Below are 13,087 nucleotides of genomic sequence, written 5' to 3'. Positions count from 1 at the left end.
AAATTGACCTAGCACAAGCATATTTGCAGATGGAGGTTGAAGAGTCCTCTAGGAAGTATCTCACGATAAACACTCACAAAGGTCTTTACCAGTATCATCGATTGGTATTCGGAGTAGCATCGGCTCCGGCGATATGGCAAAGAGCGATGGAACAAGTCCTGCAAGGGATTCCGGGGACTCAGTGTTACTTGGACGACATCCTTGTGACAGGTGAAGATGACAGTGAACACCTTAACAACCTAGAACAGGTGCTCACTAGACTACGGGAACATGGGCTGCAAGCCAACCGCCCCAAGTGCGAATTTTTTAAGAAACAGATATCGTATTGTGGCCACGTGATTGATGAAGAGGGGTTGCATAAGTCCCCTGACAAAATTGAAGCAGTTGTTAAGGCCCCAGTGCCTGAAAATGTGTCGCAACTGAGGTCATTCCTCAGATTGGTGAATTACTATCATAAGTTTTTGCCGAATTTGTCGACAATTCTGCACCCACTGAATGCCCTGCTACGAACGGGGGTAGCATAGAAATGGAGCGATGATTGTAAGCGTGCTTTTCAGAAGAGTAAGGACTTAATCACTTCAAGGGAAGTATTGGCTCACTACAACCCAGCACTGCCAATCAGACTGGCGTGTGATGCGTCTCCCTACGGCATTGGGGCGGTACTGTCACATAAATTCCTTGATGGTTTAGAGAGGCCGATAGCTTTTGCGTCACGCTCGTTAACTTCTGCCGAGCGTAACTACGCTCAGATCGACAGAGAGGCCCTCAGCCTAGTGTGGGGGGTGAAGAAGTTCAATCACTACCTGCACAGTCAAAAATTTACTCAACTAACCGATCATCAACCTCTTGTCTCCATTTTCAACCCTCAGAAGGGCGTACCGATAATGACAGCGCAACGGCTGCAGAGATGGTCCCTTTTCCTAGGGGCACACCAATATGACATCGAGTACAAAGGAACTAAAGAGCATGGAAATGCTGATGGATTGTCACGCCTACCGTTGCCGACGGTGGAAGAAGAAGACCTTGCAGTGGATCCAATGGAGTTATTCCACTCGACCATAGTCGAATGTCTCCCTGTGACGAATGCAAACATAGAAAAGGAAACACGGAATGACCCGACACTATCACGGGTCTATGATTTAACGGTGAAGGGATGGCCAGCACATGGCGAACCACTGCTGCCAGCATTCTCGCCGAGAAGAGAACAGCTGTCAGTGTGCAGAGGAACCTTGATGTGTGGATCCAGAGTAGTAATTCCACCTAAGTTGACGGATAGAGTGCTCAATGAGCTTCATGAGGGTCATCTGGGTGGGGTAAAAATGAAGAACTTAGCCAGAGTGTTTGTGTGGTGGCCGGGAATCGATAGAGAAATCGAAGAGATGACCAAGAGCTGTGCAGGATGCCAGAAGGTCCAAAACGCCCCACCACAAGCTCCTCTGCATCCATGGGAGTGGCCCTCATCTCCATGGCAAAGGGTGCACATTGATTTTGCTGGTCCCTTCATGGACTCGATGTTTTTAATTGCGGTGGATGCACATTCAAAGTGGCCAGAGGTAATAAAAATGTCCTCAACCACCACGGAAAAAACTATCACAGTTTTACGAACCATATTCGGCAGGAAAGGGCTGCCTGAACAGATTTGCCCTGACAATGGACCACAGTTTGTGTCTGAAGAGTTCCGGAGATTCTTAAAGAACAATGGTGTTGAGCACTACACATCTGCCCCATATCATCCAGCCACTAATGGATTGGCCGAGAGGTTTGTCCAAACATTCAAGAAGGCTATCAAGGCAATGTGTAATGAAGATATGCCCCTACAACACAAGGTGGACAACTTCTTGTTTGCCTACCGGAATGCGACACATGCGGTTACCAACCAAACCCCAGCCATGATGTTCTTCAATCGAAGACTATGATGCCGCTTGGATTTGGTTAAGCCAAACGTCCGAAGAGATGTGGAGAACAGGCAGTTTCAGAATATGAATGAAAGGCCGACCAGGAGTTTTAAGATAGGTCAACCAGTTTTGGCCCGGGACTACCGCACTGAGAAATGGCAGCCAGGAACGATTTGTACACGGCAAGGACCTCTCATGTATACCGTGGACATTGGAGAGAGCATTGTAAGACGCCATGCTGACCAGATTCTAGAGTCACTGGAAAACGTCAACTCCACACCACGATCTGACACACCTGGCAATGAAATCGACGTACCAATTGCAGCTACCGCAGAATCGGTGATATTGGAAGCAGATGAACCAAACAACGACATTGATTTCGACTCAACATTGCCAGAAGAACCTGATACCCCAAATAGGCGTTATCCAGACAGAATCAGGAAGCCTCCTCAAAGACTGAACTTATAATTGCTTAAACTTAACCAATGTATCTAGCAACCGTAATTGTGATTGTAATTAGTTATCATTCAGTTGTTAAATGAATGTTATGTACTGTTTATCTAAAAGGCGAGGAATTGTTGTGTATGCACCTTTAAGAGAATAACTGGTCTCAGACTGCAATACCGGCAGTGACCACCCCTGTATAAAACGTGCTAGTGAGCCTCTGTGTTTTTAGTTTCACTATTGACTTCCACCAGTAAAGAGTTATTTTGTTCCACTCCTGCTGTCCGTGTCTCAATCATTCACGGACGTAGTAGAGAACAGCTGTCAGTATGCCAGGGGACCTTGATGTGTGGATCCCGAGTGGTAATTCCACCCAAGTTAAGGGAGAGAGTGCTCAATGAGCTTCACGAAGGCCATCTGGGAGGGGTGAAAATGAAAAGCCTTGCTAGGGCTTATGTGTGGTGGCCGGGGATCGATCAGCAAATCGAGGACCTGACAAAGAGCTGCTCAGGATGCCAGAAGGTCCAAAATGCACCACCACATGCCCCTCTACACCCATGGGAGTGGCCCTCCTCTCCATGGCAACAGGTGCATATTGATTTTGCTGGTCCATTCATGGACTCAATGTTTTTAATAGCCGTGGATGCGCACTCGAAATGGCCTGAGGTGATCAAAATGTCCTCCACCACCACGGAGAAAACTATTGCAGTCCTGCGGACCATATTTGCCAGGAACGGCTTGCCAGATCAGATTTGCTCTGATAATGGACCACAGTTTGTGTCCAAGGAGTTTCGAAGATTTATGAAAAGGAAAGGGGTAAAGCATTACACATCTGCCCCGTATCATCCAGCCACAAATGGATTGGCTGAGAGGTTCGTACAAACCTTTAAAAAAGCAGTAAGGGCCATGTGCGATGGCGACATTCCACTGCAGCATAAGGTGGACAATTTCCTGTTAGCCTACAGGAATGCGACACATGCAGTCACCAACCAGACCCTGGCCATGATGTTCTTTAACCGAAGGTTGAGATCTCGTATGGATTTGCTCAGACCAAATGTACGAAGAGATGTTGAGAATAAGCAATTCCAGCACATCAATGAGAAGCCGACAAGGAGCTTCAATGTAGGGCAACCAGTCTTGGCCCCCGACTACCGAACAGAGAAATGCAACCAGGAACGATATGCACACGGCAGGGGCCACTAATGTACACAGTGGATGTTGGGGAGAACATTGTGAGACGCCACGTTGACCAGATCCTAGAGTCACAGGAACGAGTCAACCCCATGTCTCGCCCATACGTACCTGGTGATGAACCCGACATACAGATAGCATCTACCCCAGAAACAGTAGCATCGGAAGCTGATGAACCAACCGACGACAGGGGGCCAGAATCGCCTCCGCACCAAGAGCAAGACACTCAGGAAAGGCGCTATCCAGAAAGGATCAGGAAGCCGCCCCAAAGACTGAATTTATAAATAGACTATTTTCAGTTAATGTTGCATGTTAAAAGTGTTAATTGTAATTAGTTGATATTTAATTGTTAAATGAATGTTATGGTACTGTTAATCTAAAAGGGGAGGAATTGTAGTGTATGTACCTTTAAGGGGAGAACTACTTTTTACAGCTATGTATACTGTAGTACCGGCAGTGACCACACCTGTATATAAACCCTGAGTAGGGATCTGTACAGTTAGTTTTAGAGTAACCCTCATCCAGTAAACACCTGTTGATTGTTCCCTGCAGTCTCTTGTCTAGTTATTGAAGGACCCACAACATCAAGAAACACGGATCTAACAAGTAGCCCACCTCACCCTCTGGGAGGAGGCGGTCCTGGAGATTGTAGGACTGGAGGATGAGGCGCAAGTGGGGGACAGACAGGCGGGTGCATCACGGCAAGCTGGTGACATAATAGTTTTCCATCTCTCTCATTGACATTGCATGAGTCGCTGAAAATGATTCCGAAGCTATAACAGATGGACCTATGATCATCTGCAATATGCAATGTGCATGTAACCTTCACCTCACATCTCTAACTCTTTCCTTTACTCCCCCACAGGGCCAACAAGAGCCCCCGTTCCCACTGTCCAGGAGGAAGAGCCTGAGCTTCCAGACTCCTCAGAGGAATCTGCAACCTCTGAGGGCGCAGCGTCAGCAGAATTCAGCGCACCCAGCACCAGCGCAGACACTCACACCTCGGTGGGACCTTCGGGACATAGAGTAGTGTTGTCACCTGGTGTATCGCAGCTCACAAGTGAGCATCAGCAGATTGTGGAGACAGGGACAGCAGTGGAGAGTGCTAGTCGGAGGGCGCAGGACTCTGCTAGCTCAGCTCAGCTGCATGTCGACCCTCTGCCTCTGGGTCCATCCATAAGATCAGCGGGGCTGGAACTCCAGGAACAGATGCAGGAGTCTCTGGCAGGTTTTGTCTCCAGGGTCGATGTGAGTGTGGAGCGAATGGAGGAGTCCATAGTGAACATGAGCAGAGCCTTTGTGGAGTAATTGGCGCATTAACGCATCACCATGGAAAGGATGGCAACCTCCATGGAGGAGATAACTCGCCAGGGTACGGAAAACATGGTGAGTGTTCATATGATAGACTGTTGTAGTGATGGTGGTCAAGGGATAAATATTGGTTATTTGTCTCATTGCTCTTTGTGGGAGCTTGCTGTGTGGAAATGTGCTGCCCTGTTCACTACATTGCAACAGTAACTACACTTTAAAAGTACAGGAATCCCGCCCCAGCTGTTTTGCCATACGCAGATTTCACCTATACACGGTTTCCACTCTACGACAATTTTCACCAACCGTGGCAGTGAAATTCGCTTATCCACAGTTTTTAATTTAGAAATAAGGTAAATATCATGATTTTTAAGCTTTTTATATGCTTTTTATATTTTTTTTATTGTGTTTATACACATTTATACTGAACTTGCCAACCGCGGTTTTACTAAACACGGGGGTTTTCAGGGACGTATTTCTCAATTCTACCCATACAGATTCCACATCATCAGAGCTAATATCCTTCATTACAATTGTGTTAATCCCTTCTTTAACCAGTAATGCTACCCCTCCTCCCTTTCCTTTTTGCCTATCTTTCCTGAATATTGAATACCCCTGGATGTTGAGTTCCCAGTCTTGGCCATCCTTGAGCCACGTTTCCGTAATCCCAACCAAATCATATTCGTTTACCTCTATTTGCGCAGCCAATTCATCCACCTTATTACAAATGCTCCTCGCATTAAGACACAAAGCCTTCAGGCTTGTTTTTTTAATGCTCTTAGACCTATTTACTGTGGCCACGTTTGATTTAAACCGTTGATTTCTCTGACTGCCACTTTTGTTTTTCTCCTTCCTATCTTTTGCTTTTATCCTTATTTCCCTTTCCTCTGTCTCCCTGCTCAGGTTCCCAACCGCCTTCCATTTTAGTTTAAACCCTCCCCCACAGCACTAGCAAACACTCCCCCTAGGACATCAGTTCCAGCCCTGCCCAGGTGCAGACCGTCCGGTTTGAACTGGTCCCACCTCCCCCAGAACTGGTTCCAATGTCCCAGGAACTTGAATCCCTCCCCCTGGCACCATTCCTCTAGCCACGTATTCTTCTGAAGTATCCTTCTATTTCTGCTCTGACTAGCACGTGGCACTGGTAGCAATCCTGAGATTACTACCTTTGAGGTCCTGTTTTTTAATTTACCTCCTAACTCCCTATATTCCGCTTTTAGGACCTCATCCCGCTTTTTACCTATATCGTTGGTGCCTATATGCACCACGACAACTGGCTGTTCACCCTCCCCTTCCAAGATGTTCTGCAGCCGCTTGGAGACATCCTTGACCCTTGCACCAGGGAGGCAACACACCATCCTGGAGTCTCATTTGCGGCCGCAGAAACGCCTATCTATTCCCCTTACAATTGAGTCCCCTATTACTATAGCTCTACCACTCTTTTTCCTCCCATTCTGTGCAGCAGAGCCACCCCTGGTGCCAGGAAGTTGGCTGCTGCTGCCTTCCTCTGATAAGCCATCCCCCCCCAACAGTACTCAAAGTGGTATATCTGTTGGAGAGGGGGATGGCCACAGGGGACCCCTGCACTACCTGCCTGCGCCTAGTACTCTGCCTGTTGGTCACCCATTCCCTTTCTTCCTGTCCAACCTCTACCTGTGGTGTGTCCAACTCCCTAAACGTGCTATTCACGATGTCCTGAGCATCGTGAGCGCTCCAGTATGCATCCAATCGCAGCTCCAGCGCCGCAATGCAGTCTGTCAGTAGCTGCAGCTGGGTGCACTTCCTGCACACGTAGTTGTCAGGGACACAGGAAGTGTCCCTGAGTTCCCACATCTCGCAGGAGGAGCAGATCACAGGGCCAGGCTGTCCTGCCATGACTTACCCTTTAATTCATTGAGTTTAAATTAAATGAATCAATCCCACTAATTACACTACAGTTAAATAGTTTACCAACAGTCCCCGCTACACCAGAGAGACCTTAGAAACTATAAAGCAGAGTTAAAGTTTGAAAAAAGAGAGAAATACTCACCAACCAATCACTTACCTGCTTCCTGCTGACGTCACACTTTGATTACTTTTTACCTCTGTCCCCCGCTGCTGAATTGGTCGGGCCTCGCTCCACACACAGGCTCGCTGCTGGTTTTATGCCTCACTGCTCGCTCTGCAATCCTCACCCAGGTCCATCTCTGGTCTACGGCTTATGGAGGGAGTCACAGCATGAGGGAGGTTCTGCTCCCTTCCAATGGGCGGAAGAGACCTCCCCAGGAGACCAATGCAGCCTGATTACACATTGCACAGGAGGACTCAAGCAGGGATGTCATCAGGAGGACCAGGCTGCAGTGGTGCAAACCTTTCAATGATCTCAGTAGATCACGAAACGTTACTGCAAAGCCACACTCAACCTCATCCTGCTATGCCACTCATCATATCCCCATCACTCTGCCTTCTCTACCCTACTCCTGCACACCCTTTCACACACCAAATTAGCTTGCTCCTCCATCCTTCCCTCTCTCTCTATCTACATTATCACTTCCCCATCTCATGAGCCACCCCTTACACTCAACCTCATCCTAGTCCAATCATACCAAGTAACAACACACAAGGGTAGGCACTTGGGTGTTTTGGCCAATGTTCATGTGACGTTTCTGTTAATGTGTTGTCAAACATTGAAATCTTTATTTTCAACACTTTGCGTTCTTGAACAGATTTGTGTGAACCTTTGGAAGTGGCTTAGTGAGTTCCAGTGAATGGTGAGACATAACGGTACCCCCGCAATGGCAATGAGTGTGAAAGGAATGGCTTGGGCATTGTAGGGATGCTTTATGATGTTGGTGTGGGGTGGTGGCAAGGTATACAGCGTTAAGTGAAGTAAATCTGGCCATGGTGATGCCATCGCTGGCCTCCCGGGCAGCAATGTGGTTGGGCGCTGATGCCCTGTGTCCTGTGCAGCATCAGGTGATTGCAGAGAAGGTTGGTGTTGTTGTTGGTGCTGCTGGTATGGCTGGTGCTGCTGGTGTTGGGGATTCTGAGGACCAAGTTGAGATAGTTTCAAGGGCACCAATACTGATGTAATAGACGGCAGGTGAAGTTGAGATGACAGAAGCGATCTGTCAATGGTGAGCGAGGTTGTTCCAATGAGGTGACACTGGATGAATGGGGGGGAAATTCAATAGCGCCCAGTAAGGAGCGCCAACTTTTGAGAAGTTGTCAATTTAGCACCAGGCGGTACCCAATCTCGCTGCCGGCTAAATTCAGTCTCAGTGCTCAAAGAATGCAGGGGAGCGCTAAATCAGGCATTAATAGCGTAGGTGAGTGGTGTTAGGCTCCAAGCGATAACGAATATGACATGTTGTGTAATCGGAAGTGCACATTGGTGCAGGTGCCTTCCAGCCATTAAAGGGGAAGGTCACTGGAGTCTGCACATCAACCCCCAATGATTCGGGGAGTGCAGAATGCCGATATGCTGTGAGATGAAATGCAAAGTGCTTTGACGACCCGCAACACTCCGGGGACTAAGCAGCCTTTATGTGGCCGCAGATACATCCTGCGCTCTCTGCCACTCATAACTGACCTTTGGAACAGAAGTTCCTTGACAGTTGGAGCGCATTCCTTTAAGTAGCGCCCCGCCAGCCGCCAGCTTGCTGGTTCATACCTCCGCTCCCTGGTGCTGTCGGCGTGAGGCAGTAAGGCAGGGGCATTACTGAAGTTTGCAGATCGGGTGCCCAGCGAGCGTTGCACACTCGCTGACGTCACGATCTGCTTGGCGAAAGGGACCAAGGCACTAACTGTAGCGCCGGTGGGATTCACCGTGCGGCGTGGGATTCACCCCACCGTGCGCTGCTGCCTGAGCGCCCCATTAGTGCCCCCGCCAGGTGCTAACTGGGGGCACTAACCTACTGAATTTCACCCCCACAGAGTTTGCTCCAAACACTTGCTAGCTGCTAACCTTGGAAAGTGAACAGCTATGAAATGGGAGCTTTTATAGAACATTTGCAGCTGTCAAGTTAAGAAATCATCCCATGCTGACACAACACCCGACCTCCTTACCTGATGTGATCTCCGAGCAGCGGGGAAGCCATGGGCCAACTCTTAAAAACTAAAGGTGAGGTTAAAATAGTTTGTAAGTGCCTGTTAACAAGCTCTTAATAATCTAAATTGACGCTTGGTGTCGGGTCTGTTCAGCAATGACAGACCGACATCTGGGAGACTAGTATGGAGGCGGGTTGACAGCGAGTTCCCTACCCGGTATCAAAAAACATTTTCCCACCCGACCCGCCACCACACGTGCCTGCTGACCCCCCCAAAAAATTCCCCCTCACGGGGCCGATTCTCAGTATGTCACTCAGGCGTAAAGCCGACATGATGGATTAGCCGCCTGTTATAGAAACTGCCTGATTTTAATTTCCACTGATTTCTGACTGGAATTGTTGGGGGAGCCCAGGGGCAACCTAAGGATGTTCATTGGCACCAGTAAATTATATTTTCCCTCTTCAGAACAATCTGAGCGCCAGACCCAGCCAAGGAGCAGGCCTGCCGGAGGATTGCCTGGGCCCTGCTAATGGCCAGGAGCAGAAAATCTGGGCAATCTGTGGCCTTCAGAGGCTTAGCGCATCTTGGGAATGCTGCTGCTATCCTGTGCCTGGCACAGGTTGGGGGATTTGGAGAGCAGGGGAAGGAAAGTCAGTCCTAAGATCTCTTTTAAGACAGATGCAGGTTTTTAATAATGCGCTATTGTTAGTACTGTTTTTCAAGCTTGCAATACAATATAAGCTGCAGAAAATAAATTATTACATTTTGGGGCACATTCTTGACATTAAAAATTAGATGAACCATGTATTGCTGCACTAACAGGCTGTACTAAAGTGTACTGGTGTGGGATCAGCCTATAAACCCCTACTCTTTAAGTTCTTGATTCAACAACAACTTGCATTTATATAGCGCGTTTAAGGTAGTAAAATGTCCCAAGGTGCTTCACAGGAACGTAATCAGACAAAAACTTTCATGGGCCAAGAAAGGAGACACAAGGACAGGTGACGCTTGGTCAAAGAGGAAGGTTTTAAGCAGCATCTTAAAGGAGGATGGAGAGCACCTTAAAGGTGGAGGAGGAGGATTGTGGCAGGAATTCCAGAGATTAGGGCCTAGTCCTCTGAAGGCACGGCCGTGAATGGTGAGATGAAGGAAGCGGGGAATGCACAAGAGGCCAGAGTTGGAGGAACATAGGGAGGAATTTTTCAGGGGGTCAGTGGGCGCGTTCAGTGGTGGGTCAGGTGGGAAAATTATTTTTTTGACAGCGGGTTGGGACCCCGCTGTCCACCCGCTGCCACACGCCTTTCCCAGATGTCGGGTCTGTCAGCGCTGAACAGACCCGACACGTAGCGACAGGGGAGGCAAGTCAGGTCATTATGACCTTGTTAACAGCCCATTAGAGAAGTATTTTGAGCTCACCATTACATTTTACGAGGTTGCCCACAGGGTCCACGTTGCTCGGGGATCATGTCAGGTAAGCAGGTCGGGGGTTGATCAGCCATGGAATCAGCTGATTACTTGACAGCTGCAAATGTGCTTTTAAAGCTCCCATCTAGCATCTGTTCACTTTCCAAGCTCAGAAGCTGTTACTTAATGCATTTGGAAGACAGATTTAGCTTTATGCAGGTTGCAAGTGTTTGAAGTAAACTCTCTATCCAGTGTCAACTCATTGGAACGACATCTCTCACCATTGTGAGATCGCTTCTGTCATCTCAAGTTCACCTTTTTAAAATTTGCTCATGGGATGTGGGTGTCGCTGGCAAGGCCAGCATTTATTGCCCATCCCTAGTTGCCATTGAGAAGGTGGTGGTGAGCCGCCTTCTTGAACCGCTGCAGTCGGTGTGGTGAAGGTACTCCCACAGTGCTGTTAAGGAGGGATTTTGACCCAGCGACGATAAAGGAACGGCGATATACTTCCAAGTCAGGATGGTGTGCGACTTTGAGGGGGACTTGGAGGTGGTGGTGTTCCCATATGCCTGTTGCCCTTGTCCTTCTAGGTGGTAGAGGTCGCGGGTTTGGGAGTTGCTGCCGAAGAAGCCTTGGCGAGTTGCTGCAGTGCATCATGTATATGGCAAACACTGCAGCCACGGTACGCTGGTGGTGGAGGGGGTGAATGTTTAAGGTGGTGGATGGGGTGCCAATCAATCGGACCGCTTTGTCCTGGATGGTGTTGAGCTTCTTGAGTGTTGTTGGAGCTGCACTCATCCAGGCAAGAGGAGAGTATTCCATCACACTCCTGACTTGAGCCTTGTAAATGGTGGAAAGGCTTTCAGGAGGCAGGAGGTGAGCCATAACATTTATGTGGCTGACCCAGTTAAGATTCTGGTCAATTGTGACCCCCCAGGATATTGATGGTGGGGGATTCGGCGATGGTAATGCTGTTGAATGTCAAGGGGCAGTGGTTAGATGCTCGCATGTTGGAGATAGTCATTGCCTGGCACTTGTGTGATGTGAATGTTACCTGCCACTTATCAGCCCAAGCTTGAATGTCGTCCATGTCTTGCTGCCTGCAGGCATGGACTGCTTCATTATCTGAGGAGTTGCGAATAGCACTGAACACAGTGCAGCTATCAGCGAACATCCCCACTTCTGACCTTATGATGGAGGGAAGGTAATTGGTGAAGCAGCTGAAGATGGTTGGACCTAAGTTACTGCCCTGACGAACTCCTGCAGCGATGTCCTGGAGCTGTGATGATTGACCTCCAACCACCACAACCATCTTCCTTTGTGCTAGGCATGACTCCAGCCAGTGGAGAGTTTTCCCTCTGATTCCCATTGACATCAGTTTTACTACTAGGACTCCTTGATGCCACACTCAGTCAAATGCTGCCTTGATGTCAAGGGCAATCACTCTCACCTCACCTCTGGAATTCAGCTCCTTTGTCCATGTTTGGACCAAGGCTGTAATGAGGTCTGGTGCCGAGTGGTCCTGGCAGAAGCCAAACTGGGCATCAGTTAGCAGGTTATTGAAGAGTAAGTGCTGCTTGATAGCACTGTCGACGACACCTTCCATTACTTTGCTGATGATTGAAAGTAGACTGATGGGGTGGTAATTGGCCGGATTGGATTTGTCCTGCTTTTTGTGGACAGGACATACCTGGACAGTTTTCCACATTGTCAGATAAATGCCAGTGTTGTACTTGTACTGGAACAGCTTGGCTAGAGGCGCGGTTAGTTCTGGAGCACAAGTCTTCAGCACAACAGCCGGGATGTTGTTGGGGCCCATAGCCTTTGCTGTATCTAGTGTGCTCAGCCATTTCTTGATATCACGTGGAGTGAATCGAATTGGCTGAAGACTGGCTTCTGTGATGGTGGGGACCTCAGGAGGAGGCCGATATGAATCATCGGCTCGGCACTTTTGGCTGAAGATGGTTGCAAACGCTTCAGCCGTGTCTTTTGCACTCACATGCTGGGCTCCACCATTGTAGGGCTCGCAAAGTTACATAGATTCCCCCAGTGTAAGAAAGGAGAGATATTGAACTGTTTGAATTAATATTGGGCCAAAGGGGCTTAAAATCAAAACCCCAGGAAGATTTGGCTAGTTTTAAAAGGCATGTTCAGGCCTGTGGAAAATTGTGACAAAGGGGAGGTGGGATGGGCCCCAAAACACAGACAGTTTGAGTATTGGGCCATCTGGGAATGTTCTGGGCCACCCCAACCTTTCTACATAAAGACAATAAAAACTGTTCCCGCCAAAACTCACAGAGCCACCAAGAACATGAATAAAACAATACATGCCAACAGTCAACAAAAGAGAACCTGGCCCCAGCAGGAAAAGACAATCAAACAGCAGTTTAAAACCAATGAGAAAGATTTCCAAAACGCTTTACACATTTTAAACTGATTTCAAGGCAATCCCGAAACCAGTTAAAAAGCCAATTAAAGATAGATGGACCATCCCCGAAGCTGGTTAAGAATTTAAAACATATTAAAAATAACGAGCCCACCAAAATTTAACAAAGAACCAGGGATTTGGCGGTCAGATAAGCCAGGCCTCAAAACAGTATACTTGAAGCCTGCTTGTTCAGTGAAACAGTTCAGCAACGAGAGAGCATCAGTGAGTCATTATGCAGAAAGAAGGCTTTCTGTACTTAGTCGGAGAATTGGAGACTTGAAGGAAGAAGAACGAAATGGAAGGGAAAGGAAATCGCGGCAACCAAAGACCTCAAGAAACCAACAATTACCAATATTACCACCAACCAGGTAATACTGGGCCACCGCGA

This window comes from Somniosus microcephalus, chromosome 11 (assembly GCF_052327205.1).
Source record: "Somniosus microcephalus isolate GS21.2 chromosome 11, FLI_Smic_1.0, whole genome shotgun sequence".
NCBI classification, from domain to species: Eukaryota; Metazoa; Chordata; class Chondrichthyes; order Squaliformes; family Somniosidae; genus Somniosus; species Somniosus microcephalus.
The sequence above is the reverse complement of the archived record's forward strand: the minus strand, read 5'-3'. Positions refer to the sequence as shown.